At 42.6% G+C, this 24,880-nt stretch overlaps 1 long non-coding RNA gene and 1 pseudogene across 2 annotated transcripts; both read right to left on the bottom strand.

The window, feature by feature from the left end:
- Positions 1 to 9,550: 9,550 nt before the first annotated feature.
- LOC136547343 (probable transcription factor At3g04930) lies at positions 9,551 to 13,752 on the bottom strand (annotated as a pseudogene).
- Positions 13,753 to 21,006: 7,254 nt separating this feature from the next.
- LOC136547342 (uncharacterized) lies at positions 21,007 to 24,019 on the bottom strand. Of its 2 annotated transcripts, none has more exons than XR_010781544.1 (4): positions 23,552 to 24,019; positions 23,367 to 23,464; positions 23,014 to 23,087; positions 21,007 to 21,334 (listed from the first exon to the last, which is right to left on the bottom strand). It is a non-coding gene; the product is annotated as an uncharacterized lncRNA (long non-coding RNA). The 2 variants fall into 2 exon arrangements; XR_010781543.1 differs by having other exon boundaries at positions 23,367 to 23,440.
- Between the last annotated feature and the right edge of the window lie 861 nt (positions 24,020 to 24,880).

Here is a 24,880-nt window from a genome sequence, read left to right as displayed (position 1 = left end):
GATATCAAGGTCATTTCAATTGGTATCAGAGCTAGGTTCTCAATTTCGGGCTTAACCACCTTGAGAGACAATGTCGATAAGTGAGGAGGTATCTCTAGAACTTCTACTTTTAGATGGTTCAAATTATGCATCTTGGTCCGCTAGTGTGCTTACTGTTTTTAAGGACATGGGTCCTCATATCGAGTGGATTGTAGATATAAGCATTTCTCCTCCTAGTGATGATTTGGCCATCTTATCTAAAGAGGAAATGAAATGTTTACAGCACAATGCTCAAGCTACTAATGTCTTATTTAGTGCTTTGAGTGAAGATGTTTTTGATGCCGTTATATTTGGAGATGGTGAACCGCTTGATGATGCTCATCTGATTTGGACCACGCTCAAAGAAAGATAAGATAAGTTCAAATGTGATGAGAAGTTGCTCTCATTGGAGGAATCATTTGAGGAGTGCTCAACTTCACCAACAAATGAAGAGCCTCAAGTGATTCTCTCAAAAGGTCCCAGGGATCATGCCACTTCCACTACCTCATCAACATATGACTTAGTGAAAGGTAATGAAATAGTTGGTGAGTACAATGCTTTTACATGTGGTACTTCTACTTCCTTTAGTTCTTGTGAAACTAACATTTTGAAGGAAGAAGATGCTTGTGATCGGTGGAGGTCCAATGATGAATCCACCTCACTAAGAAGCTCAACTCTCTATGCCACTTCTCATGTGGGTCTCATGGCAAAGAAAGGGAAGAATGTGGCAAGTGAGAGTGAGAGTGAGAGTGAAGATGAAAGTGATGATGATGAGTTCAATCAACACTTGGCACGTCTAAGCAAGAAAGACAAGGTGATGGTGCTCAAGCTCATAGAGAAAATTCAAGAGCAAGAAGAAACACTTCATGACCGAGTTTCTCATCAACAAGATTAAATGCTTGTAGAAGTTGACCAAAAAGCATGAAAAGCTTAAGTGCTCTCATGGTAGTTTGGTCGAAAGGTATGAAAACTTGTCAATTGAGCAAAGTCATATTATTAACTCTTTATCTTGTGTTGCTCAATTAGAAGATAAGAATTATGTGCTCAAGGACAAGGTGGAAAGGCTCACTAGCAAGAATGAGATCTTACAAGAAGATCATGATGAGCTCTTGTGCTCTCATGAAAAGCTTATGGATTCTCATCTCATGCTAAAAATTGCTCATAAGGTTGTGGTAACAATGGTAAAATCATACCAACCTCACACTCACAAGTGCACATGTACACAAGTTCCATCTATTTTATCATGTGCTAACAATTGTTGCTCTCAAGCAAGCCAACCTTCCATTGAGCATGTACTTGTAGAAATTTGTGATGATTCCATTACAAAAGAAAATGAAGAGCTCAAGGAAGAAGTTGAGAGGCTAAAAAGGGACTTGATTCAATTGAAGGGAAAGTGCAATGCTCAGCCTTCTCAAGATAACATGAATACATGGTGAAGAAGCTTGAGAAGGGATCAACTACAGCATGCATCAAGCCCCATCAAGAAGGTCACAAGTCCAACAGTGGCAAAGTCAAAGAAAAATTTGAAGAAGTGCAATCTGTCCAAAATATAGCAGTTCAGCTCAAGGCTACAGAGGTTCTAGGATGCGGTAGTGCCACATCCCAGTACGGTAGTGCCACACCTAGGTAGAACAGCAAAGCCCCCAAGGCCACCAAGGTGCAACTTCAACCAAAAAAGAGTCATCACTTGCTTCAGGTATAAGAAGGGTCACCATGTAAGAGATTGCTCTTTGAAGAAAGAAAACAAAGGCATGAGAAAGATTCAAGAGAAGGAGAAGATGGCTCATGTCAAGTGCCTCAAGTGTTCCAACATGGGACACAATGCCTCTATGTGTTCCAACAAGGTTGATGACCAAGTCACACTTCCAAAGAAGAAGACAAGAAGAAACAAGAGGAAGTGTTATGGTTACAATGAGAAGGGACATGAAATTGGCTCATGTCCTAATAAGAAAAGTGAAAGCCTTGTGTCATCAAGAAAGAGGCTCACGAGCAAGGTATCAAACAAGAAGCAAGATAAGAAGATGTCTTACAAGATCAAGCGCTGCATTTGCTACACTTGTTAAGAAAAGATACATCTAAGTATGGATTGTCCCATGGGTAACACTCCTAAGCTCAACTCCTCAATTACTTCAAATTTGCTTAGGAGGCCCAAAAATGACACTTGTGCTAGAAAGGTGATTGGTTCACCACGTGCTAGCATAAAGGCCATTTGGGTGCCTAAGTCTCTTGTGACTAACCCTGATGGACCCATCATAGTTTGGGTACCAAGTTGTGCTTGATGAGCATTGTAGGTACTTGAAGGTGATATGAAGCTTTGGGGTGCTTGAGCAAGTTTAATGAAAATATCATCTCAAGCTATCAATCTTATTCATATTGTCTATTATCTCAAGATTGACCCAAGGACAAACTGATGGATATATTTCTAACTTCATACTCACCTCAGTAAATAGTACCTAACCCTTGCTTGCTAGCCACTTGACTTGTGTAGTCTCTAGTAGTTCACACATATGTGTGTGTTTGTGAATTGTTAAGAGTGGCTAGCCTCCTGGACACCATTGGTCTTCCTGCCAAACGTAATTTCTTTTGTTGCCTTCTTCATAATCAGTTCAGTCTTGGTCAACAACTCATTTTCCAAGCCGATCATGAACACTTTTATTTTTTAAGCACCGATCCATGTTATTATGATGACATGCATCTTGAGTGTGGATAGACCGATGGTTGGTTTCAAATTGCCTAAACTCCTAATGCTGACTGCTGCATTCTAGACAGCCATGTCTGGTAGGCAACTTCAAACCTTTATTCCAGCAATGTCTGAAGAAAGGACGATTCCAATGTGACTCAGCTTGTCTCTTCTCATACCTCTCTTTTTCTAGTTGACGCGGGTATTCTTGATCCTTTAACCAAGGCTAATAATCCTTTTCCTTTTGCCACTACCACTTATTCAGTAGGACCCGAGATGTAACTTGTGGCTTTGCTGTCTCTACGTTTGATGTTTCCCCTGCTTGTATCGGCTCTTTTGCTTAGCGCGACGTCTTCTAATCTCTTTGTACTCATCAGCCAATATTTGCATCTTGGGATTGACTATTCTTGCTTCTCTTGATTTGGTCGATATTAGAACCTTAGTCTTTCCATTGAGTAGCCCAGCATCAACCATGTTTTGATCTCCTAGGAAAGGATTATCATCAACTTTCATTTTCTGAGGCGTATCAGATTTGAGACTTCCTTGCTGAATTGCCCTCTGTATATGCTGCCAAAAGATTCTGCATTCATTAGTGTAATGGGAAGTAGCATTATGAAACTTGTAGAACTTCTTATTCTTCAACTAATTAAGGGGGAAACATAACATGACCATCGGGCAGCTTGATTTGTACCTTCTCAAGCAAGAAATTAAAGAGCTTGTCTGATTTAGTGACATCAAAGTCATAGCTCTCCTCGACTCCTCCCCCCAAGGATTTGGCACCATTACTATTTTCTTACCCTAATTCCATTCAGCCGCAGCAATCTCTTCTTCTTTATCTTCATAGCCATCATCGACTGAGCATGGATTATAAGCTTCAGCTACTGTGGTACTCTTCTAAAATCAGATATCTCTACACATGCTTTGGAATTGGCTATTGAGCACTGCCACTCGCTGAGCCAATTGACCCAAGTTGTTAGATTCTTGTCCCAGAAGCTTCTCTTTCCGCATTGGTAGCATTCGCTAAACGACTAAAGCAGCTAGTTGATCATCAGCCAAGTTTAAGGAGAAGCATAAGTTCCTAGTCTCTCAGAACCTCTGAAGAAACTCAGTGTCTGATTCAATAGTAATCTACCTTATAGTTGTTAGATCAGTAATCTTCTTTTCTCCAGTCATAGTATAAAAATATGTATGAAACTTCTTCTCTAGGTTAGCCCAATTGGCAATGGAATTGACTGGCAGTGGTGAAAACCAAGTGAAGGCTGGTCCTGATAGGGACAGGGAGAAGAAACAAACTCGATGGGCATCCTCAACTAATGCTTCGCCCAATTATGTAAGATACCAACTGATATGTTATATTGTGCTTGTACTGTCTTGGCCAGTGAACTTAGCAAACTCTAGGAGTTTATAATTTGTGGGAAGAGCGACCAAATCATACCATTCTAGATATGGGCATTTGTACGAGAAGATCAACCCTTTTTGGCTTCAGACCGAACTGATTCTTCATCATCTTGGTCACCTTCAGCAGCAACTCGTCAGCTTGTAGATTTGGATTTCTTTGTACTTGCTGGCCCATTTATGGATTGAAATCTCGTATGCCTTGATATCCTAGATTTGGCATCATATGGAGGGTGTTATAATCTATGCCGTAGTGATACCCTTATGAAATCTCGATCTGCTGGGTCCTTTGTTGGCTTGCTGCTTGAAGTCTCTAGTTGTAGACATAAGGATCTATACATCTATGGATCCTTTGAATTGAGGGTGCTATTTTTGAGCCGACGACGGTATGTGGCCTGATGTGCCAAAATTGATCACCTGATTCTGACTTTACCCCACTGGCTGTTGCACATGCTATACTGATGGTCTAGGATTGTACTATATCTGATTTGTAGTAGTTCCTTGAGCTTATTCAGATAAACCCTGAACTTCCTAGACACCACCATTACCAGCTGATGCTGCTTCTTAATGACTGGTACTGACTTGATTGGTCCCCTGGGTTGATGGATCTAGAATGTTGTAATAAGCCGGCCCGCCTTAACCAACTGGAAACCCATGAATTTCTTCTTTCACGGTGTTGTGGAATGTGTCCAAAAAAGCTTCATTACGGCTTGATATGACATCACGAATAGATTTGTCTATAACTTCTATAAAGAAACGCATGTCTTCATCTTTAGCTGTATCTGTCTACCCGTGTAGTAGAACTCTTGGTAGTGGAAATTTCTGAACAATTATATTGTCACGTGTTTTGGTGTAGGATAACAAACACTTGTTCTAAAACTCTTATGTAGCTTTGCTGATGATACCCTTATCTCCATCAGGTAGATCTTCATAATGTGCCATAAGGATGTCGTCGTTGTTGTGAACCTCCATGATGATTGTGGGGTCCCACCGAGCGTGCTAGAAACATGTGTCGACATAGAATTTTGTCCTGTGCCGAGGACACACGAGCAAGCTAGAAGGGTCTGCTCGATGGAGCTGTAGATCCAACTAGCTTCAGCGCAGGGATGGTCGATCCTATGCAATCCTCCCGAGACGTTCCAGTCAATTTGACCCTACAATTGACAAGGAGAGAAACTTTATCAGTAATAAGGGCGAAACATGCCGGTGTTGCCAGACAGTCCTAAATGTGTGGCTCTGAGAGTCGATATGAAAGAAGATTGACTAAATAGTCAATTCTAGCATATTCATAAGAATAAATCGGTTAAAGCTCATGGGGTTGTGTAAAAAGAATCGGTTATCGTTCAGGATAAATATCATTATTTAAACAAATATTGGTCAATGGCAATAAGATGTCAACAGTAATTAATTTATGCTGAGCCAATGACTGTAAGTAATCGAACTCCTTTATAAAAGAAATAGTTCATCATCATTCAACTATTTAATAAAAATAAATCTAGTGAACATATTAGATCTCATCTATCGCTATGACCAGTGAGGCATGAGGCAGAATCGTACAGGTCATAGAAACAACAATAGACTCAACGACCCTAACTTATTACTAATATCAGTGGGACATAAGGCAGAATCATGCAGGTCGTAATACAATAATAGGATCATGGGGCTAACACATCTTTCAACCTATCGCTACTTCAACAGTCTCGTGACGTGAACTGTTCGTGAAAGCACTCGATATCGGCTAAAACAGCCGATTCAGGCATAGCGCACAGTTAAGATTATGCCCTCTCAGAAACAGATCTACCAACTAACGATTCCCACTCCACGGCGCTAACAGTGGGGTGTAAGGTAGAATCACATAGGCCGTGATAACGGGCCATGGAACGATTTTCGTTAGCCAATAGATCTACTTAAGATTAGACATGTCTTAACCGCACGCTATGCACGATCAAGATTGATATAAAACAATCGATAAAACATAACTCATCATTTAAAGTGTAGATTAGATCAGTTTAGATTAACAAACGATGGGTTAAAAAGGATATAAGGCTGATCTAAATCAATCCCAATCGGGCGAAGTGATATTGCTGTAATTAAATAAATAATGGAAGCAATAAGCAATATCGGTAACTTAATGAATCTATCCAAAGGAACGCCACCCTTAGATAGAGTCAATAACTTGACCTTAATCTAGTTCGAGCAGTGGAGGTCGACCGGATCGATGCAGCCATATTTGAACTAGATAAGAGTCGATAACTAACTCATACCAGAGTCCTAGTATAAAAATATGTATAAAACTTCTTCTCTAGGTCAGCCCAATTGGCAATGGAATTGACTAGCAGTGATGAAAACCAAGTGAAGGCTGGTCTTGATAGGGACAGGGAGAAGAAACGAACTCGATGAGCGTCCTCAACTGATGCTTCGCCCAATTATGTAAGATACCGACTGATATGTTATATCGTGTTTGTACTGTCTTGGCCAGTGAACTTAGCGAACTCTGGAAGCTTATAATTTATGGGAAGAGTGACCAAATCATACCATTCTAGATATGGGCGTTTATACGAGAAGGTTAGCCCTTTTTGCTTTAGACCGAACTGATTCTTCATCATCTTGGTCACCTTCAGCAACAACTCGTCAGCTTGCGGATTTGGATTTCTTTGTACTTGCTGACCTATTTATGGATTGAAATCTCGTATGCCTTGATATCCTGGATTTGGCATCATGTGGACGGTGTTATAATCTGTGCCGTAGTGATACCCTTGTGGAATCTCAATCTACTGGGACCTTTGCTGGCTTGCTGCTTGAAGTCTCTGATTGTAGACATAAGGATCTATATCTCTATGGATCCTTTGAATTGAGGGTGCTATTTTTTGAGCCGACGATGGTATATGGCCTGATGTGCCAAAATTGATCACCTGATTCTGACTTTGCCCCGCTGGCTTTTGCACATGCTGTACTGATGGTCCAGGATTGTACTGTATCTGATTCGTAGTAGTTCCTTGAGCTTGTTCAGATGAACCCTGAACTTCCTGGACACCACCATTACCAGCTGGTGCTGCTTCTTAATGACTGGTACCGACTTGATTGGTCCCCTAGGTCGACGGATCTAGAATGTTGTAATAAGTCGACCTGCCTTAACCAACTGGAAACCCATGAATTGCTTCTTTCACGGTGTTGTGGAATGTGTCCAAGAAAGCTTCATTACGGCTTGATATGGCATCATGAATAGATTTGTCTACAACTTCTGTAAAGAAACGCATGTCTTCATCTTCAGTTGTATCTGTCTGTCCGTGTAGTAGAACTCTTGGTAGTAGAAATTTCTAAATAATTGTATTGTCACGTGTTTTGGTGTAGGATAACAAACACTTAGTTTTGAAACTCTTATGTAGCTTTGTTGATGATACCCTTATCTCCATCAGGTAGATCTTCATAATGTACCATAAGGATATCATCGTTGTGAACCGCCATGATGATTGTGGGGTCCCACCGAGCGTGCCAAAAACATGTGTCGACACAGAATTTCGTCTCGTGCCGAGGACACACGAGCAAGCCAGAAGGGTCTACTCGATGGAGCTGTAGATCCGCCTAGCTTCAGCGCAGGGATCGTCGATCCTGCGCGATCCTCCCGAGACATGTCAGTCAATTTGACCCTACAATTGACAAGGAGAGAAAGTTTATCAGTAATTAAGAGCGAAACGTGCCGGTGTTGCCAGACAGTCCCGAATATGTGGCTCTGAGAGCCGATATGAAAGGAGATTGACTAAATAGTCGATTCCAGCATATTCATAAGAATAAATCGGTTAAAGCTCATGGGGTTGTATAAGAAGAATCGGTTATCGTTCAGGATAAATATCATTATTTAAACAAATATTGGTCAATGGCAATAAGATATCAACAGTAATTAATTTATGCTGAGCCAATGACTGTAAGTAACCGAACTCCTTTATAAAAGAAACAGTTCATCATCATTCAACTATTTAATAAAGATAAATCTAGTGAACATATTAGATCTCATCTATCGCTATGACCAGTGGGGCATGAGGCAGAATCATGCAGGCCGTAGAAACAACAATAGACTCAACGACCCTAACTTATTACTAATATCAGTGGGACATGAGACAGAATCATGCAGGCCGTAATACAATAATAAGATCATGGGGCTAACACGTCTTTCAACCTATCGCTACTTCAACAGTCTCGTGACGTGAATTATTCGTGAAAGCACTCGATATCGGCTAAAACAGCCGATTCAGGCATAGCGCACAGTTAAGATCATGCCCTCTCAGAAACAGATCTACCAACTAACGATCCCCACTCCACGGTGCTAACAGTGGGGTGTGAGGCAGAATCACATAGACCGTGATAACAGGCCATGGAACGATTTTCGTTAGCCAATAGATCTACTTAAGATTAGACACGTCTTAACCGCACGCTATGCACGATCAAGATTGATATAAAACAACCGATAAAACATAACTCGTCGTTTAAAGTGCAGATTAGATCAGTTTAGATTAACAAACGATGGGTTAAAAAGGATATAAGGCCGATCTAAATCAATCCCAATCAGGCGAAGTGATATTGCTATAATTAAATAAATAATAGAAGTAATAAGCAATATCAGTAACTTAATGAATCTATCCGAAGGAACGCCACCCTTAGATAGAGGCAATAACTTGACCTTAATCTAGTTCGAGCAGTAGAGGTCGATCGGATCGATGCAGCCGTACTTGAACTAGACAAGAGTCGATAACTAACTCATACCAGAGTCGCAGTGGAGGTCGACCGGATCGATGCAGCCGTACGAACAGAGGTATAAGCCATGACAGTACTTACAGACAAGCAGTGGAGGTCGACCGGATCAATACAGCCATACTTGCTGAAGAACTCGCCGAGATCTACTCTACTCCTACTTCTAAGGGGTGGCCGGAGCCGAAAAAAAGTAAATAACTTATATTTGATTGATTGTGTGTCCTTTACAATAACTGAAGTTTGGTATTTATACCCGGGACCTATGCATGACTCCTATCTAAGCACGATTTGTCATAATCTTTGGCCCTAAGAGAAAACATTTCTAATTTAAGATAACTTGAACTCTAATCTTTCCCTTTTTGTAGAGTCCAACATGCTTTGTCCTGACGCCGATCATAGCCTTTGTCGTTATCCACTAGCGCTTCCTGAAGAACGCCGATCCTAGTGCTGCAACCGAATCAGCTGACTTCGATCTACACGCAATTGATTCCTTAATGACATGATCTTAGGAGCTTCCAAGTCCCTGCGACTCTTCTTCCAAATTCTGGTGTAAACAGTGACATAAAGGTTCTTTCATATATACTCAATGAACGATATAGTTTTGTGCTCCTTTAGAAACTTGTGTGTAACACATTGATGGCTACAAGCGTGTATAGCAAGTTACAAGAGTGTTACAGCATCTATCGTTATAGTAGTGTATAGCAAGTAAGTTACAAGAGTATGCAGTGCGTTACAACATCTATTTTTTATAGTAGTGGTGGATACAAACCACCACCAGCCCATCTGTGCACAGCACAACCTGAAAGACGACTTTTTCAGAACGATGGATACGAGCCGTGCCCTTTCATTTTCAAGAAAGAAGAAGCAGTGGCCAAGAACCTATTGTATGTGTATTGCATGGAAAAACTTAAGGACTTGCCACCTGTAATGACTTCAATCACAAGATTAGTAGGTCCATAAATAAAGAATACAGTATAGAATGTGATGACTTTATCAATCACAAGTTCCATGGAGCCATAACTAAAAGAACATATAGCATTGAAAGAAATTCAGCCTGGCCACAAGTCAAAGCAGCATTCTTAACCCATTTTCTTCCCTAGCAAGAGTGGAGTTAAATCATCAAACTTGCACACCACTCAGGTCCAGCCCTGCTCTCAGCAGCTAATCAGATAGAGATGAGCAGCGGTTTCTTGCTCTTCATTGCATAGTAGGGTTGCAAGGCCACGCTTCAAACAACCAAGCAAAGAACTTTGATATCCTACGCGATAGTGGCACAAGTAGTAACAGAACTTGCAATGCCCCATTGAAGTCGCCAGGCAAGGGGGCATATATTCCAATTTCGAATGTTGGACTGGCAAAATTTACAAAGGGTGAGGGAAAATCGTCTCACAGCCTGTTCGAACATTAGAACATCAAATGATGGACTTGCAAATTTTACAAAAGACAACAAATAAGCAAACAATGGCATGGTTAACGGGAGCCATGAAGAAACCATTGCGTCACAAGTGAACACATATCCAACAAAATGTATTGATGAAAGTCACAAGGACTCGGGATTTCCAAGCTCTGTATGACTATCTCCACCGATATGGAACACAGTTAATTTAGTCTTGTACTTCAAATTAATCAATTAACAAGGGGAGTATAGAAGCTAAGGCCAATTTGATATGAAGCCCCCTCTTCCTAATTGCAGTTGGAAGGAAAACAACACAACCTATGCTGAAATTAAAATAGCATCCACCATCCATTAATTGAACCTCTCAGAGCGAACTATAAAATGGTGTTTCCTGAGTGAATCATCAACCAAATGAAGTTTACATACATCTGCCCCCCTTGTTTTACTTTTCCTCTTTTTCTCCCCCACTAACCTACCATGTCTCCAATAACAGAGCACAACTGGGGAGAGGGAAGATAAGTACATGGAGGCATAGACCATACCAGAAGGATCTGCCAATAAAAATTGCAACGGCTTTAGTCTGGCAACAACAATTGCAGTGGCTTCAACAGGCATCAAAGAGCTGGTGACTAGGGCCCTCTAATCTAAAACCCGCCCGATAAACGTCATATACCAACATCAAAATAACATGTGTCATTCTGACATTCTGTTCTATGCAGATATAGTGTGCAAGTTTGTGTCAAACGTATGCCCGGTCTCCAGATTTGATGCAAAAAAGGCATATCTCCAGAATGGCAGTGCTTTGAGGAATAAGCATGACCCTATTCCTACAGCTTTGCCATATTCTCATGGTGGAAATTCAGATGCAATCACATGGGTCAGAACATTAACCAGCCTTTATCATATGCAGATATGACATTGAAAGACTGCATCTACAAAAAAAAGGGGGGGAGGGAGCAATAACCATTATCAACACGAATCGAACTTCCACTCGCCTTTCTCAAGAAGATCCGTAGATCATGCGCTTTTACCCTACACAAGCTCCATGACCTTTCAAAAACAAGTCTATTCATCATCAATATTATAAATCAGTTTGACACTTTTGAATGAATCATAACAATTCGCTGACGACAGACACAAAAGTGAATACGAAACCAACAGTCCAACAGAAAAATAATAATAATATGTAATCTTAATAGATTAATTGCAATAATTCATCTTTCTACTGGGTACCTTACTGTTCACTCAAAGCATACCGCTACCATAGTAAACAAAGGACCATGAACCTATGTTATAAAGAAACAACAACAACAACAACAACAAAGCCTTTAAGTCCTAAATAAGTTGGGGCAGACTAGAGTTGAAACCCAGCAGAAACAATCAAGGTTCAGGCACGTGAATAGCTGTTTTCCAAGCACTCCTATCTAAGACTAAGTCTTTGGGTATATTCCATCCTTTCAAGTCTCCTTTTATTGTCTCTGCCCAAGTCAACTTCGGTCTTCCTCTGCCTCTCTTCACGTTACTATCCTGGCTTAGAATTCCACTACGCACCGGTGCCTCTGGATGTCTCCGTTGAACATGTCCAAACCATCTCAACCGGTGTTGGACAAGCTTTTCTTCAATTAGTGCTACCCCTAATCTATCACATATATCATCGTTCCGAACTCGACCCCTTCTTGTATGACCGCAAATCCAACGCAACATACGCATTTCCGCGACACTTATCTGGTACCCTTTTATCACATAGGACACCAGATGCTTGGCGCCACTTCATCCACCCTGCTTTGATTCTATGGCTAACATCTTCATCAATATCCCCGTCTCTCTGTAGCATTATCTTAAATATCGAAAGGTATCCTTTCTAGGCACTACTTGACCTTCCAAACTAATATCTTCCTCCTCCCGAGTAGTAGTGCCGAAGTCACATCTCATATACTCAGTTTTAGTTCTACTGAGTCTAAAACCTTTGGACTCCAAAGTCTCCCGCCATAACTCCAGTTTTTTATTCACTACTGTTCGGCTTTCATCAACTAGCACTAAATCGTCCGCGAAAAGCAAGTAAATGGAAGCCCATATCACATGAACATATAGAACAATAAATAAACTAGTTCCAAGCCCCCAACCAGGTTAACAGTATTCTTTTATGGACGTAAAATATGCAAAAATGCCTAAGCATCTACACTAAGAATCAGAGCAAGAATCCTAAAACGAAAGAGATCTCATCTTGTCATGGATTAAGTCCCAGGGGTGGAGGACTTGAGCTCCTCAAGCATTGCCTTCGCCTGATCCTGCAGCAGCTCGATCCTCTTCAAGTACACCTCCAGCTCCAAAATCCGCTGCTTCCGCCACTTCTCCCCTTCCATGGGCAACCCAAGCGGCGGCTCAGGCAGTTTTGCACCAAAAGGGTTTGCTCCGACATTTATCGCTGTGCGTATCATCTCCTTAAAAAGAGGAGTCAGGCAAGCCTTCTCAGCATCCGAAATACCTGATTGAGGCGACACGACTGGCAACCTGAGAGGCTCTGAGCCATCCATGGTCACCATCACTGGCATTGGAGTCTGGGGCTGTGCTGGGAGGGAGTCATCCATCTTGACAGGCACTGACACAGACAATTGCACTGGCTGAGGAGGCTGCAACATGTTTGTGGCAGGGGAGGCGCCAGTGGCAGGGTTGAATTCCGTCACCCGCCTGCGGCGCCGCTGCCGTGCAGAGGAGGGGGACTTGACTTCTCCGTTGGGGCTGGTGTTGGCAGGTATCTGTGTCGCGGCGGCGGCGTCTTCACCGTCAGAGTCGGCCGTGGGATCGCGGCCCTGTTTGTTTGTGGGGCGCCAGATGTTGCGCGCAATCTCAAAGATGGCCTGCTCGTGCGGGGAGCGGAAGGTGAAGGTGGCGCCGGACTCGCGGAGGCGGGAGACGCAATTGCGGTACTTGCGCTTGAGGCGGCGGAGTTTCTCGACGAGCTGGCTCTTGGAGAAGTCGAGCTGGAGGCGGCGGCGCATGTCCTCGTAGAAGGGGTCGGTGTCGTACTGGTGCGACGCGAACGCCGTGCCGCGCGCGGCGGTGAACTCCGCGAAGCCGCGGAGGATCACGATCTCGTCCTCCTCGGTCCAGAGGCGCTGGAACAGGGGACGACGCTCCCCGCCGTTGCCGGAGGTGACCGGGCCGCCGCCGCCCCCGGCCGCAGGGATCGCGTGCGGCAGGCCGGTGGAGGAGGAGGTGGTGGGGGGGGGGGAGGCCCGGATCGGTGGGGTCGAGGAGGTGGGCGTCGGCGAAGTCGCCGTCTTCAGAATCGCCGCCGCCGCCATCCGCGTCGGGGAAGGAGATGCCGGCGGCGGCCGATGGGTCGTCGCCGGTGGGAGGCATTGGATCGGAGATGGGATTTGGAAGGGATTAGGGGTCCGGTTGCGGGATTTGAGGGAGTTCAGATCGACGTGGGGTTGGATTAGCTCTGGTTTTCCCCATTTGGGGGGTCGTCGCAAATCTCTCATCGCAGTTCAGTCTCGAGCTGTTACATTACCATACCTCTATTGTTTGGTTATTGCATGTCTGCCCTTATGTATGAAGCTCCAAAAGTCAACCTTCCTTTTCTAACGGCATGGTGCGCACACGAGACAAGAATTTTTCACGCCAGGTCTAAAGTGTTGTTTGTATTGGCTAAAATAAGTGGTTAGCTGATAAGGAAAGCTCCAACTGATCTAAACAATTCAGTTCATAGAGAACTATATTAGCTACCTTTCTCTCTCTCTTTTTTTTAATTATACTGTATAACTCAAACGCCCACCGCACATACGCATACTCACTCTTATGAATACATGTACGCAAACTCTACCCCTATGTGTACCTCTGAAGGACTGAGTTGGCAGATCTTGAGATTCACAAAGTCACCACTAGCGTCTCGCTGTCATCGGGGATGTCGTCTACCACTAAAAGCATAGTACCTTTAAACATTGGAATAAATCTAGAAAAATACGAGCATCCGTGCCAAATCAAAGACTTAAACCCGGATAGACAGATTCCACCACAAAAAAACCTAACCATCTGATATGATGAGTTCGCATTAGCTACCTTTCTCTAACTAATGCAGCTTATATAAAAGCTTAGCTAATTCCAACGGGTCTTAATAGCAGCACTTTTACTCGAGAGACTAAGGATACTATGATTAAAGAGATGAAAGCAAATAATTTCTAGTTTGTGTCTTTTCATATTAGTCAGGCTTGCAACGTTCGACAACCTAAATAACTATTAGGCCATCAATTTCAATTGCTACACATACATGTGAAGATAGAGCAATAAAATCGCGCAATGTGCGTTAACTTTTTTAACATGATGACTTTTTATATGGCATAGTGGATAAGACGGGAAATGGAGCTCTATGGTCTAATCATCTCTTTTGCCATGTCTACAAATAGAGAAAAAAAAATCTTATTTGGTCCTGGTTTAAAGTTATCTTTTTTTCTTAGTCCTGAAACAAAATATCTTATCTATTTGGCCTCACTCGAAGTTTCGTTTTCTAATATGACCTTATCGTGAGATCTATTGAAGTTTGCCGTTGTTGAGTTGTTAGTTTTTATTGAACGGACAGAAATACCCCCGTGTCTCACCTTTCTCTTCTATCTCGCTCTCGGTCTCGTCTATGTCCCTCCGAGCCCGCTCTCTTCTTCTGAAACACAAACGAACCCTAAACCTAGGTACTGCGGGGCGGCAGACAGTGCACATAGGCTCAGCAGGCGGCTGGGCGGGCGGAGGCAAGGGCGCGCGGCTGCCTAGGGTCGCGGCGGCCAGGGCGCGCGGCGGCCTGGGCTCGCGGAGGCCAGGGCGCGCGGCGGCCTGGGCTCGCGGAGGCCAGGGCGTGCGGCGGCATGAGCTCGCGGCGACCAGGGCACGCGGCTTCCTGGGGTCGCGGCGGCCAGGGCGCGTGACGGCAGCCGCTGCGCTCATCGGGCTCGGCCACCTAGCAGAAGCGTTCCGCGAGTGTGAGGAGGCCATCCGCCTCGATCCGGCCAGCGGCCGTGCGCACGGCTGCCTTGCCGGCTTATGCCTCCGGTGAGATTTTCCTTCGCTTGCTTTGTCTGTGCATGCCTGTTCTCCTGCTCTTCTGCACTGGAATCGAATGCAATCGCATCCACAGATCTCGCGTCCTTCTCCGCTTTGCTTGTGTGCAAATCCAATATGCTGCTCCTTTTTCTGTCACTTGTCACTTCCTTGCAGCATGTTTATCTAATTTGGAATCATTATAGTTACGGTGCTGATCATTACCGTTTCTTCTCTTGCTTGTTTTGGAAGTAAAAGCTCTGATCCTGTTGAAAGGCCCTAATATGGCTAGAGGGGAGGGGTGAATAGCCTATTTAAAAATCTATAAATCAACTAGAGCAATTTGATTAGTATGATAAATAGCGTAATGCAAACTTGCTCTAGCTCTACAAGGGTTGCAAGCCACCTATCCGACAATTCTAGTTGCAATAATTACTAAGGCACATAAACTTGCTACTCTAAAGAGCTCAACTAGAAGAATGTAAATAGTAAAGCAAGCTCTCAATTCTAATTACACTAAAGAGCTTGTATCAACTAGTTTGCAAGAATGTAAATAAGCGAGTAGGGTGATTATACCGCCGTGTAGGGGATGAACCAATCACAAGATGAATATATAGCCAATCACCGGGAGAATGCCAAAGACAAGAGACAATCGATTTTTTCTCGAGGTTCATGTGCTTGCCAACATGCTACGTCCCCATTGTGTCGACCAACACTTGGTGGTTCGGCGGCTAAGAGGTGTTTCACAAACCTCATCCACACAATAGGACATCGCAAGAACCAATCCACAAGTGAGGTAACTCAATGACACGAGCAATTTACTAGAGTTACCTTTCGATACTTCACCAGGGAAGGTACAACTCCCCTTACAATCACCGAAGGCGGCCATGAACAATCACCAACTCGTGCCGATCCTCCATCGCTGCTCAATCGTCTAGGTGGGGGCAACCACCAAGAGAAACAAGCGAAATCCTTAGCGCAGCATGAATATCAAGTGCCACTAGATGCAATCACTCAAGCAATGCACTTGGATTCTCTTACAATCTCACAATGATGATGGATCAATGATGGAGATGAGTGGGAGAACTTTGGCTAAGCTCACAAGGTTGCTATGTCAATGAAATTATGCAAGAGCTGGAGCTACAACCGGCCATAGGGCTTAAATAGAAGCCCCCATGGAATAGAGCCGTTATACCTCTTCACTGGGCAAAACGCGCTCTGACCGGACGCTCCGGTCATACTGACCGAACCCTGGACTCAGCGTCCGGTCCACTAATTTTTGCCACGTGTCACTCTGAGTTAAAACTGAACCGTCAGATCACAACGGCTAAGTGCCGACCAAACGCTCTGGCCAAACTGATCGGACGTTGGAGCCACAGCGTCCGGTCGAGTACAGTAAGGGTCCAAATCCGTTTTTCCTCGACCGGACGCGTTCGGTCCACCTCGACCGGACATAGCCCAGCATCTGGTGGTATACCCTAGCTACTGTACCGCTAGGTCAGCGCGATCAGACGTAGGCAGTCAGCGTCCGATGCATTCAGATCCAGCGTCCGGTCACTTGATCGACGCTAGCATCTCTTCTATCTTCTTCACCCTTGCTCAAATATGCTAACCACCAAGTGTATCACCTTGTGCATATGTGTTAGCATATTTTCATAAATATCTTCAAGGGTGTTAGTGATACACTAGATCCTAAATGCATATGTAATGAGTTAGAACATCTAGTGGCACTTTGACAACCGCATTTCGATACGAGTTTCACTCCTCTTAATAGTACGGCTATCTATCCTAAATGTGGTCACACTCACTAAGTGTCTTGATCACTAAAACAAAATGGCTCCTACATTTTATACCTTTGCCTTGAGACTTTTGTTTTTCTCTTTCTTCTTTTCCAAGTTTAAGCATTTGATCATCACCATGCCATCACCATTGCCATGATCTTCGTCATTGCTTCATCACTTGGAGTAATGCTTCCTATCTCATGATCACTTTGATAAACTAGGTTAGCACTTAGAGTTTCATCAATTAATCAAAACCAAACTAGAGCTTTCACCTGTGATTACATGAGAAACATGAGAAAGTTTGCATCTTTATAGTTGGTAGTATGTTGTAGTGAGTTAATGTGGACTTAACACGATGTGCATCACACAATGCAGCTGATATCCTACTCTGCTTTGTTACCCTTCATTCAGGTTTCCCTCTTTTTTCCACTAACTTTTCCTGATTGTAGGTTGACCGGCTACATTCCTGATCTCGTGTGTTTGCTCCGTCCGTCGTTTTTGTTCTACCTCTTGGTGAAGCCGGCCTAGACTTCGGCTCTCTGTGTGCTAGCGGCCTACGACGCCATCACGGGTTGAATGGAGCCCGACGGAGGTGCAGACAAGGACCTAGACATTGGAGGAGGTGGTGCATCTGTAGTACAAGCAGATTGGCTTGAAGGGTGAGTTAACAATCACTGACTCTGATTTGTGTGTTTGTATTGATGACTTAAGTTTACAATTACTTTGCTCACAGGATGGATCCTAAATGCACTTTTATGCTGAACTTTAAACATCTTGGTAATTGCTTATGACCAAATGGAACCAAAGAAGAAAAATCTCAAGGAAGCTAGATGGCTTGATTCTCCCACATATAATTAAGAAATTGAATGAACAGAGCAGGGAGTTGGAGTTGGAAGTTAAGTAATGCTCAGAGGAAGTGGGAGAAGTTACTGCATTGGGGGGTAGTGGCTTTCGGTTTGTGGTAAACTTGCTTGATAGAACATGTTCTTGTAGGCAATGGCAGGTTTCTGGAATTCCATGTAGACATGCCATAGCATTTATTACATCACTTAGCAATGCAGCTCTAGATAACTATGTGGACCCTTATTACTCTGTTGACAAATTTAGAGTAGCATATGCTCAATTAATTCCAGCTATGCCTGACAAGACTCAATGGCCTAAAGCAACACATGGATTTTTCATGTATCCTCCACTCTTAAAACCCACTTCTGGTAAGCGAAGGAACCAAAGGTTTAAAGGATGCACTGACAAGAACAAGAAAAAAAGATAGCATAAGTGTCCTATTTGTTTGGAGGTTGGGCATCACTGGCATACATGTAAAAAGGGTAATCCAGAAGACAAGAAAGCTCTAGCAGCACTGAGGTAATAAAGTTTGTATATATGTTCAGTACCATAGAAGAGAAGAAATTTAAAGATAAGTGGTCATGACTTAATATTTACACTTGTAGGGAACCAAAGAAAAAGAAGAAGGCAGCATCTCAATCCAGCATTGTGCCGATGGATGATGAAACAACAACACGATCCATGTCTTTTCCACCAAGGTTAACTGAAAATCTTGTATTCATCGTTATATGAAAGCATGCTTTGAATGTAACTTTATTTATATTTACCATAGCCTTAGCGTGGAACCAGAAACTAAGAAAAAAGGCAAGCGTAGCGCTTCTAAATCTGCAGGATCAGCATGGTATGATTCTTATTTGTACAAATTTTTTGCTCAAATTTTCGATTACTAAAATCTGAATTTGTAGGAGGAGCCAAAGCATTGAGCCTGCAGCTAAGAAAAAGTCCAAACAAGGCACGACTGAATCTGCAGGATCAGCAAGGTACTGCTACTGATTTCTATTGGTTTCGCTGACATAGCAACTTCTTTTCTCTAGGGAGGTAGTAGGTAGCATGAATGCAATTCAGCCTTACAATTTCAAAGACATTGAGGGTCAGGTAGGTTTGATGCAGCGACATATGTCCAAGTTCCAGGCCCTACAAAAGTCGATTGGCCACCTTACAGCTTGCATATACATGATTTAATTGCCGAGCCATATACATGATTTAGCAATTAATTGCCATGCTGGCTTGGTGCCTGATGGCATGACAATTTAGTGAACTACAGGCTACAGCATGCTAGAGATACATACCCCTTTGGAAACATCTGTAGCACATAGCAAGACTCACTTCAACAGGTCAATTGGCTAAGTAAGGATATGGCTGAAAAGGCACATATAGATGAATTTTTACAGGTCCAAAAAAGGCTCAAATCAACCTGAACCATCTACGGAGCTTACAAGTGGTGCAACACCAACATCTAAAACTGTGAAGGCCAAGGCTAAGACAAAGACAAAGCGGAAAAATATAGCTAAAAACATTGTCATAAAAGTCACTGATACTTGATAGCCCTGCGATGGGCACAAGAAGCAAAATATGTAATCCTGTTAGCCCTGCAATGAGCACAAGAAGTAAAAGGAGGCTCAGTTTGTGACTTTCATGTGCCTGCAATGTGGCTTTTAATATAAACTTGATGTATGCGTCGAACTAGTGCACTGTGAAACTGATGTGTGAAAATGATGTATGTGTCGAACACTATGTGCTCTGTGCCCCTTTTAAATTTTTAGGATGAACTTGTTTAAATTGTGTGCTATGATCAAGTTGACATGATTTAGTATATTTTGATGGGGATCATATTTTGATGTGATGCATTTATAGCGGTAAGTATCGTCACTCTGATTATTTCAGAGCATAGCACTTACTGCAGTAGTCAGGGATTTGCTAAGTTTTTTGTTTGTTCATGTGTATAAGCAATTCCAGCAGTTTTCAGCTAGTTGCAAAGTTGTTCTAATGTTTTCTATCTATATTCCGTTTCTAGGCTGAGAAGGCTTTCCTCAAGCAGCCTAAGGTTCTCCTCAGGTGAAAGAACTAGAGCTCTAAATGTCTCAGGGGCAGTTTGGTCATTTCATGTGCCACTTAACGGTGTTAGAGGCAGAAAATGACGGTAAGATCATATTAGAAAACGAAACTTCGAGTGAGGCCAAATGGGTAACAAATTTTGTTTTAGGGCCCAGAAAGAAAAACAACTTTAAATCAGGGCCAAATAAGAAATTTTCTCCTACAAATAAGAAACTTTCTTAGCAAAATGGAGCATGAAGTGTGTAGGCATGTTTGGTTTGTAGCTTAAGAAGCTAAGTCAAAATTTAGCTTGCCAAGTTAGGATCTTTCCTAAATAAAAGCAATCAAACGAGGAAGGTTTGTGCCTGTCTATGTTGCGCAGCGGGCACAACATGGCCTAGTGTGGGATGCATGCCTGGTGGATCGCAGGAGGCATGCATGGTTGCACGGCGGGCACGACATGGCCTAGTGTGGGCAACATGGGTGCAAAAAAACCCACCAATAATGCAACATAGGTAGGCGCGAGGCAGGAGCAGCACGAGCATGGTGTAGCGTTCCGTGACTACGTGGGTAAGGCCGGCATGTGTGGCGTGGCAGGGTAGATGACGGAGGGGTAGATGGACCGTAACGGTACAATGATATAACTTTAGGGACCTGAGCGTGTAATTTGCTCTTACCGGAACTAAGATGATCGAGAACCCAAGACAAATTCAAGGAGCTGAACGTGCATTTTGTAAATACTAGTACCAGGATGAGAACTAAGAACAAGTTTAGAGAGTTGAATATGTAATTCAAAAGTACCAAGATCTAAATGAAAACTCAGAACAAATTTGAGTACCACTAGTGACATTTACTTAAAGATAAGTATACTCTCAAGATGACACGTTAGCTCTAGTTACCCATGAGTTGTGAGTCAAATCTCGATGAGTTTTTTTTTTCTCTCACGCAATACCTAATTTTGGCCATGGTCTAAGGTCTAAATTTTAGACCATTTAGTATGTAGTCTAATAAGCTAATAGTCTTTTTAAGAGATTGATTAAACTTTAAACAATACTTTAGATTACCTATTTGGGGTCTCGGGATCTAAAATTTAACTTTACTAGCCGGTAACCCAACACAGTACATGATATAATATAACTTATTTTTTCATGAAGAAGGAAAGCACCAAGGTAACTTTAGAAATAATGCAATATATGATGCTTCCTAAGTCAGCAGGATGCAGTGATGCCTGTCTCAATTCAAGATGCATCTTCATCCTCATATTGCAGCTGAACAGACCAGCACGGCTGGAGCTTCAGGGCACTTTGTACTTGTCATAACTTGCAGTCCGAATACTGTCGAAGCCTGAACTGTGGTGTGATGTCAGAAGCCTAGTCAACAACTTGGAAATAGGTATATGAGTCCCTCATGCTGAGAACACGAAAACAGACTTATTAGCAGCCAAAAATTAAAGGAAGAAATGAATTAGCTCATAAATTGAGTGCACTTTGTTTGGTGACAGAAACTGATGTACTGTTTCAGTTTCATTGGCAAGGAATCATATTTGAAAAGTCATATGAACTATCGCAAATAAATTATTGCAAGACAGAACCAAAACAAATGGAGAAGACCTTGATGTAGTGTTATGTATAGGTAATAAGAGGCCACAACAACAAACAGCAGTTCATTGGCCTCAAGAAATGGTTCATCTGGATGTGAAGAAACCTATTCCAAACTGTGTCAACTGGAATTGTAAAATAGGAAGCATATCTGCTACCTCGATGCTTTTCAGCCTATTTCGACTAAATTCTTGTATGAATCGAAGACAGAATTCGCTGAAAGAAATGGGTTTGAAATAGACAACCGTTCAGGTTCTGTCCAAGCTTAATGGAGAAGGCTGGTCGAGGTAACAGTTTTGTATCTGAGCACTCCTGTAGTATTGAATAGGTCCATTTTCTATCCACTGTAAGAACAAAAGCAAGTAGAAAAGATAACTTGCAGTTTGGAACGTGCGACTCTAATACAGTTTGGTTTCCCTTTGAAGAAGCTGTAGCTGATTACAGACAGTAACTATGAGTCGCGCTTTTGCGCAGGGATGGAGGTGCTTTTTTTTAGCATGCAAAATCAAAGGAAGAATGGTATCCAAAATTGTAAAACAACAAAAGAGAAATAGGAAAGGGGCATAATAGGGTAAGATCATTAATGGTAATAACCTTATGTTTTTGTTAACCCAGATATATGTGTTTTAGAAACGTGCTGATGTGGTTTCAGGTTTTTTAACATTTGCATGTCTGAAAACCAAGAAGAAGTGCATGCAAAAAAAATAGTGACCTGTCCTTTTGTAGGATAATGTTTTCCTGGTAGTCTTGTAGAACCAAATAGATATCATAGAAATAGGTGAAGTCTTTTGTCTATAGTGATAATATAGTATTTAACAATAGCAATTATAGAAATTAGAACATGTAAGTCAACAAAATTAATAAACGTGTAAATACAGTCTAAGGAGCAAATTTTAATAATAACTATTCATGGCAAGGTAACGGCTGCACCTGCAATAAAACAGGGCACTAACTCTTATATTAGATGCTGAAGTCATTGGCCATATGTGTGCAGCCAGTGAACCCATAGAAAGGGGGAAAAGGGGTCAGTCCACAAATTTCATGAACGTCACTGAATAATTTGTAGCAATAATTTGGAAATATAAGTACCTCACGCTAAAAATTAGAAGCAAATAATTTGAAAACATCATATTCATATTAGAGCCCTAGAAGTAAGCTGGGATAGAATCTAATTTGCATCATAGTATCATACTGAAATTCATACAAATCACATAAAAAAAAATAGTAGCCAATAATTTGAGAACATCAGATTCGTATTGGAGCCATAGAAGTAAGGTGGGATAGAAACTAATTTGCATCATACTGAACGAACACAATCGAGAAAAGCATCCTAAACTCATATAATCTGTATCATGAATATATGAAAAGGTTCTCATAACTGAGAACCCAATCTAAGACAAATCATATAGGAAGAGGTTAGTAGAAGCTAAAAATTCATAGTAGATGATACTGATTTCATGGCAGAATCCATAATACACGAAGATAATTTACCTTGGCACGCTGCGAACCTATTGGCTGATCACACTTTGCCATAACTGGATATGAAACCCTGAGTAAGTATACCTCTGAAAATGAAGCAAAAACATAAGCACGACGATAAATTTATTTTGTTTAAGGACGTCTAAAATTGATTTATGTGATCCTCGTTACAGTACATGTAGGTAGGCATGCCACATGCAAGCAATAATGTTGCAAACAACAATTCAAGAGAGTTAACTTAACTGTGATTTATGTGCATTTGTTAACCTTAAAAGTAACATATTCATCAAAACATGTTTTGGCTGTATCGAAGTGGAAAGAAAGATTATGGAATAGATCAACGAAGCAAAACCGAAAAGCCCCACCTGGCACTGATTTTTTTTTTGGACGATTGTTGTAGCAGCTTGTACACATGCATCATCTCCCTGTGGTCTTCGTCCTGAGGAAACGGACACATAGTAATCTAACCAAAGGCAGAGGAAATTTCTCAAGAAGAATGTAGAATATGAGGGAAACTGTCCACCATAACTCCATGTAAGATAAGCGCTACCTGGCTCTGCTCGCGCCGGAGGCATCGCGCGCGCCGGTAGCAGGGTCGCCGGCGCCTGGGTTGCGCCGCCAGGTCGCGCGCGGAGGCTGCCGGCTCGCCTGCGACTGGGCTGCGCCGCTAGAGGTTGGCCCGGCCGTCATCGCGCGCTCCGACGCCCGGGGTACACCGCTAGGGTTTGGCCGTGCCGGCCCTCTTGCGCTGGCGCGGCACAGCACCGGGTCGCTGGAGCCGGGAAGAGGGAGCGGTGGAGAGAATGCTGCTGGGAGAGGCGGCGCGCGTCGGCAATCGAGGCGGAGAGGGCGGAGCCGCGGCATCTCGCGTCGGCGGTGTCGTGGCGACCAGCAACGGCATCGCAACCTCGTGTGGGGGAGGGGGCGCGGACGGCGCTCAGCAGCGCAGCCTCGCCGGGAGCGGCTCCGGAGGCGGCTGCGGCGATCGGCACTTCGGCAGGGGTGGGAGCGACGGAGAGGCGACGCTAGGAAAAAGTCTACTTATCCCTGTCTATCATACTTGTTTGCTTCACCTCTAAACTATCAAACCGTTTGTTTTACCCCTGAACTATCTAAAATTGTCTATTTTATTTCTTGGGCGGTTTTGCTACACTAATAGCGGGTTTGCTATAAAAAAAATTTTTGTAGCCTTAAATTAATTAGAAAATTCAATTTTATCTATAATTAATTAGAATTTATCTATAACTAAGTTATACATAGTCCAATGAGTATGAAATTTTTACTATAGTTCAAGCATACAATAATTAGCGTACCATAAAAATTTTACCATAATTGGACCATAGAAGCTACAGCTATGAATTATTCTAATTAATTATAGACAAAATTAGATTTTTCAATTAATCTAAGGCTACAGTAAAAATTTTGTACTAAAGTATACCGTATTATATATTCACTATGTAGATCTATTCATGTGGAGTCCAATAAAATTAGATTTTCTATTTTATGATTTTTCTATGATTTACTATGATTTTTCAAAAATTCATCAAAAATAAAAAAAAGAAAATTCAAGCAAACATTGTTACTATAGCAAACCCACTGTTCCTGTAGCAAAACCGCCGCTGAAAAACCGCCCAGGGGGTAAACCAGACGATTTTAGATAGTTTAGGGGGTAAAACAGACGGTTTCATAGTTTGGGGGGTGAAATAGACCAAGTATGATAGGTGGGGGGTTAAGTAGACTTTTTCCGACGACGCTACGGGAGGGATGGCATTGGGATGGGGAGAGAGGAAGGGTGGGAGAGAGCATATTTTTGAGCCTAGACTCCTAGTGTACAAGTTGTAGTATCTGTACTCAATACAACACACTCACACCACTACAC

Source organism: Miscanthus floridulus, chromosome 3 (genome assembly GCF_019320115.1).
Source record: "Miscanthus floridulus cultivar M001 chromosome 3, ASM1932011v1, whole genome shotgun sequence".
Taxonomy (NCBI): Eukaryota; Viridiplantae; Streptophyta; class Magnoliopsida; order Poales; family Poaceae; genus Miscanthus; species Miscanthus floridulus.
The sequence above is the reverse complement of the archived record's forward strand: the minus strand, read 5'-3'. Positions and strand labels throughout refer to the sequence as shown.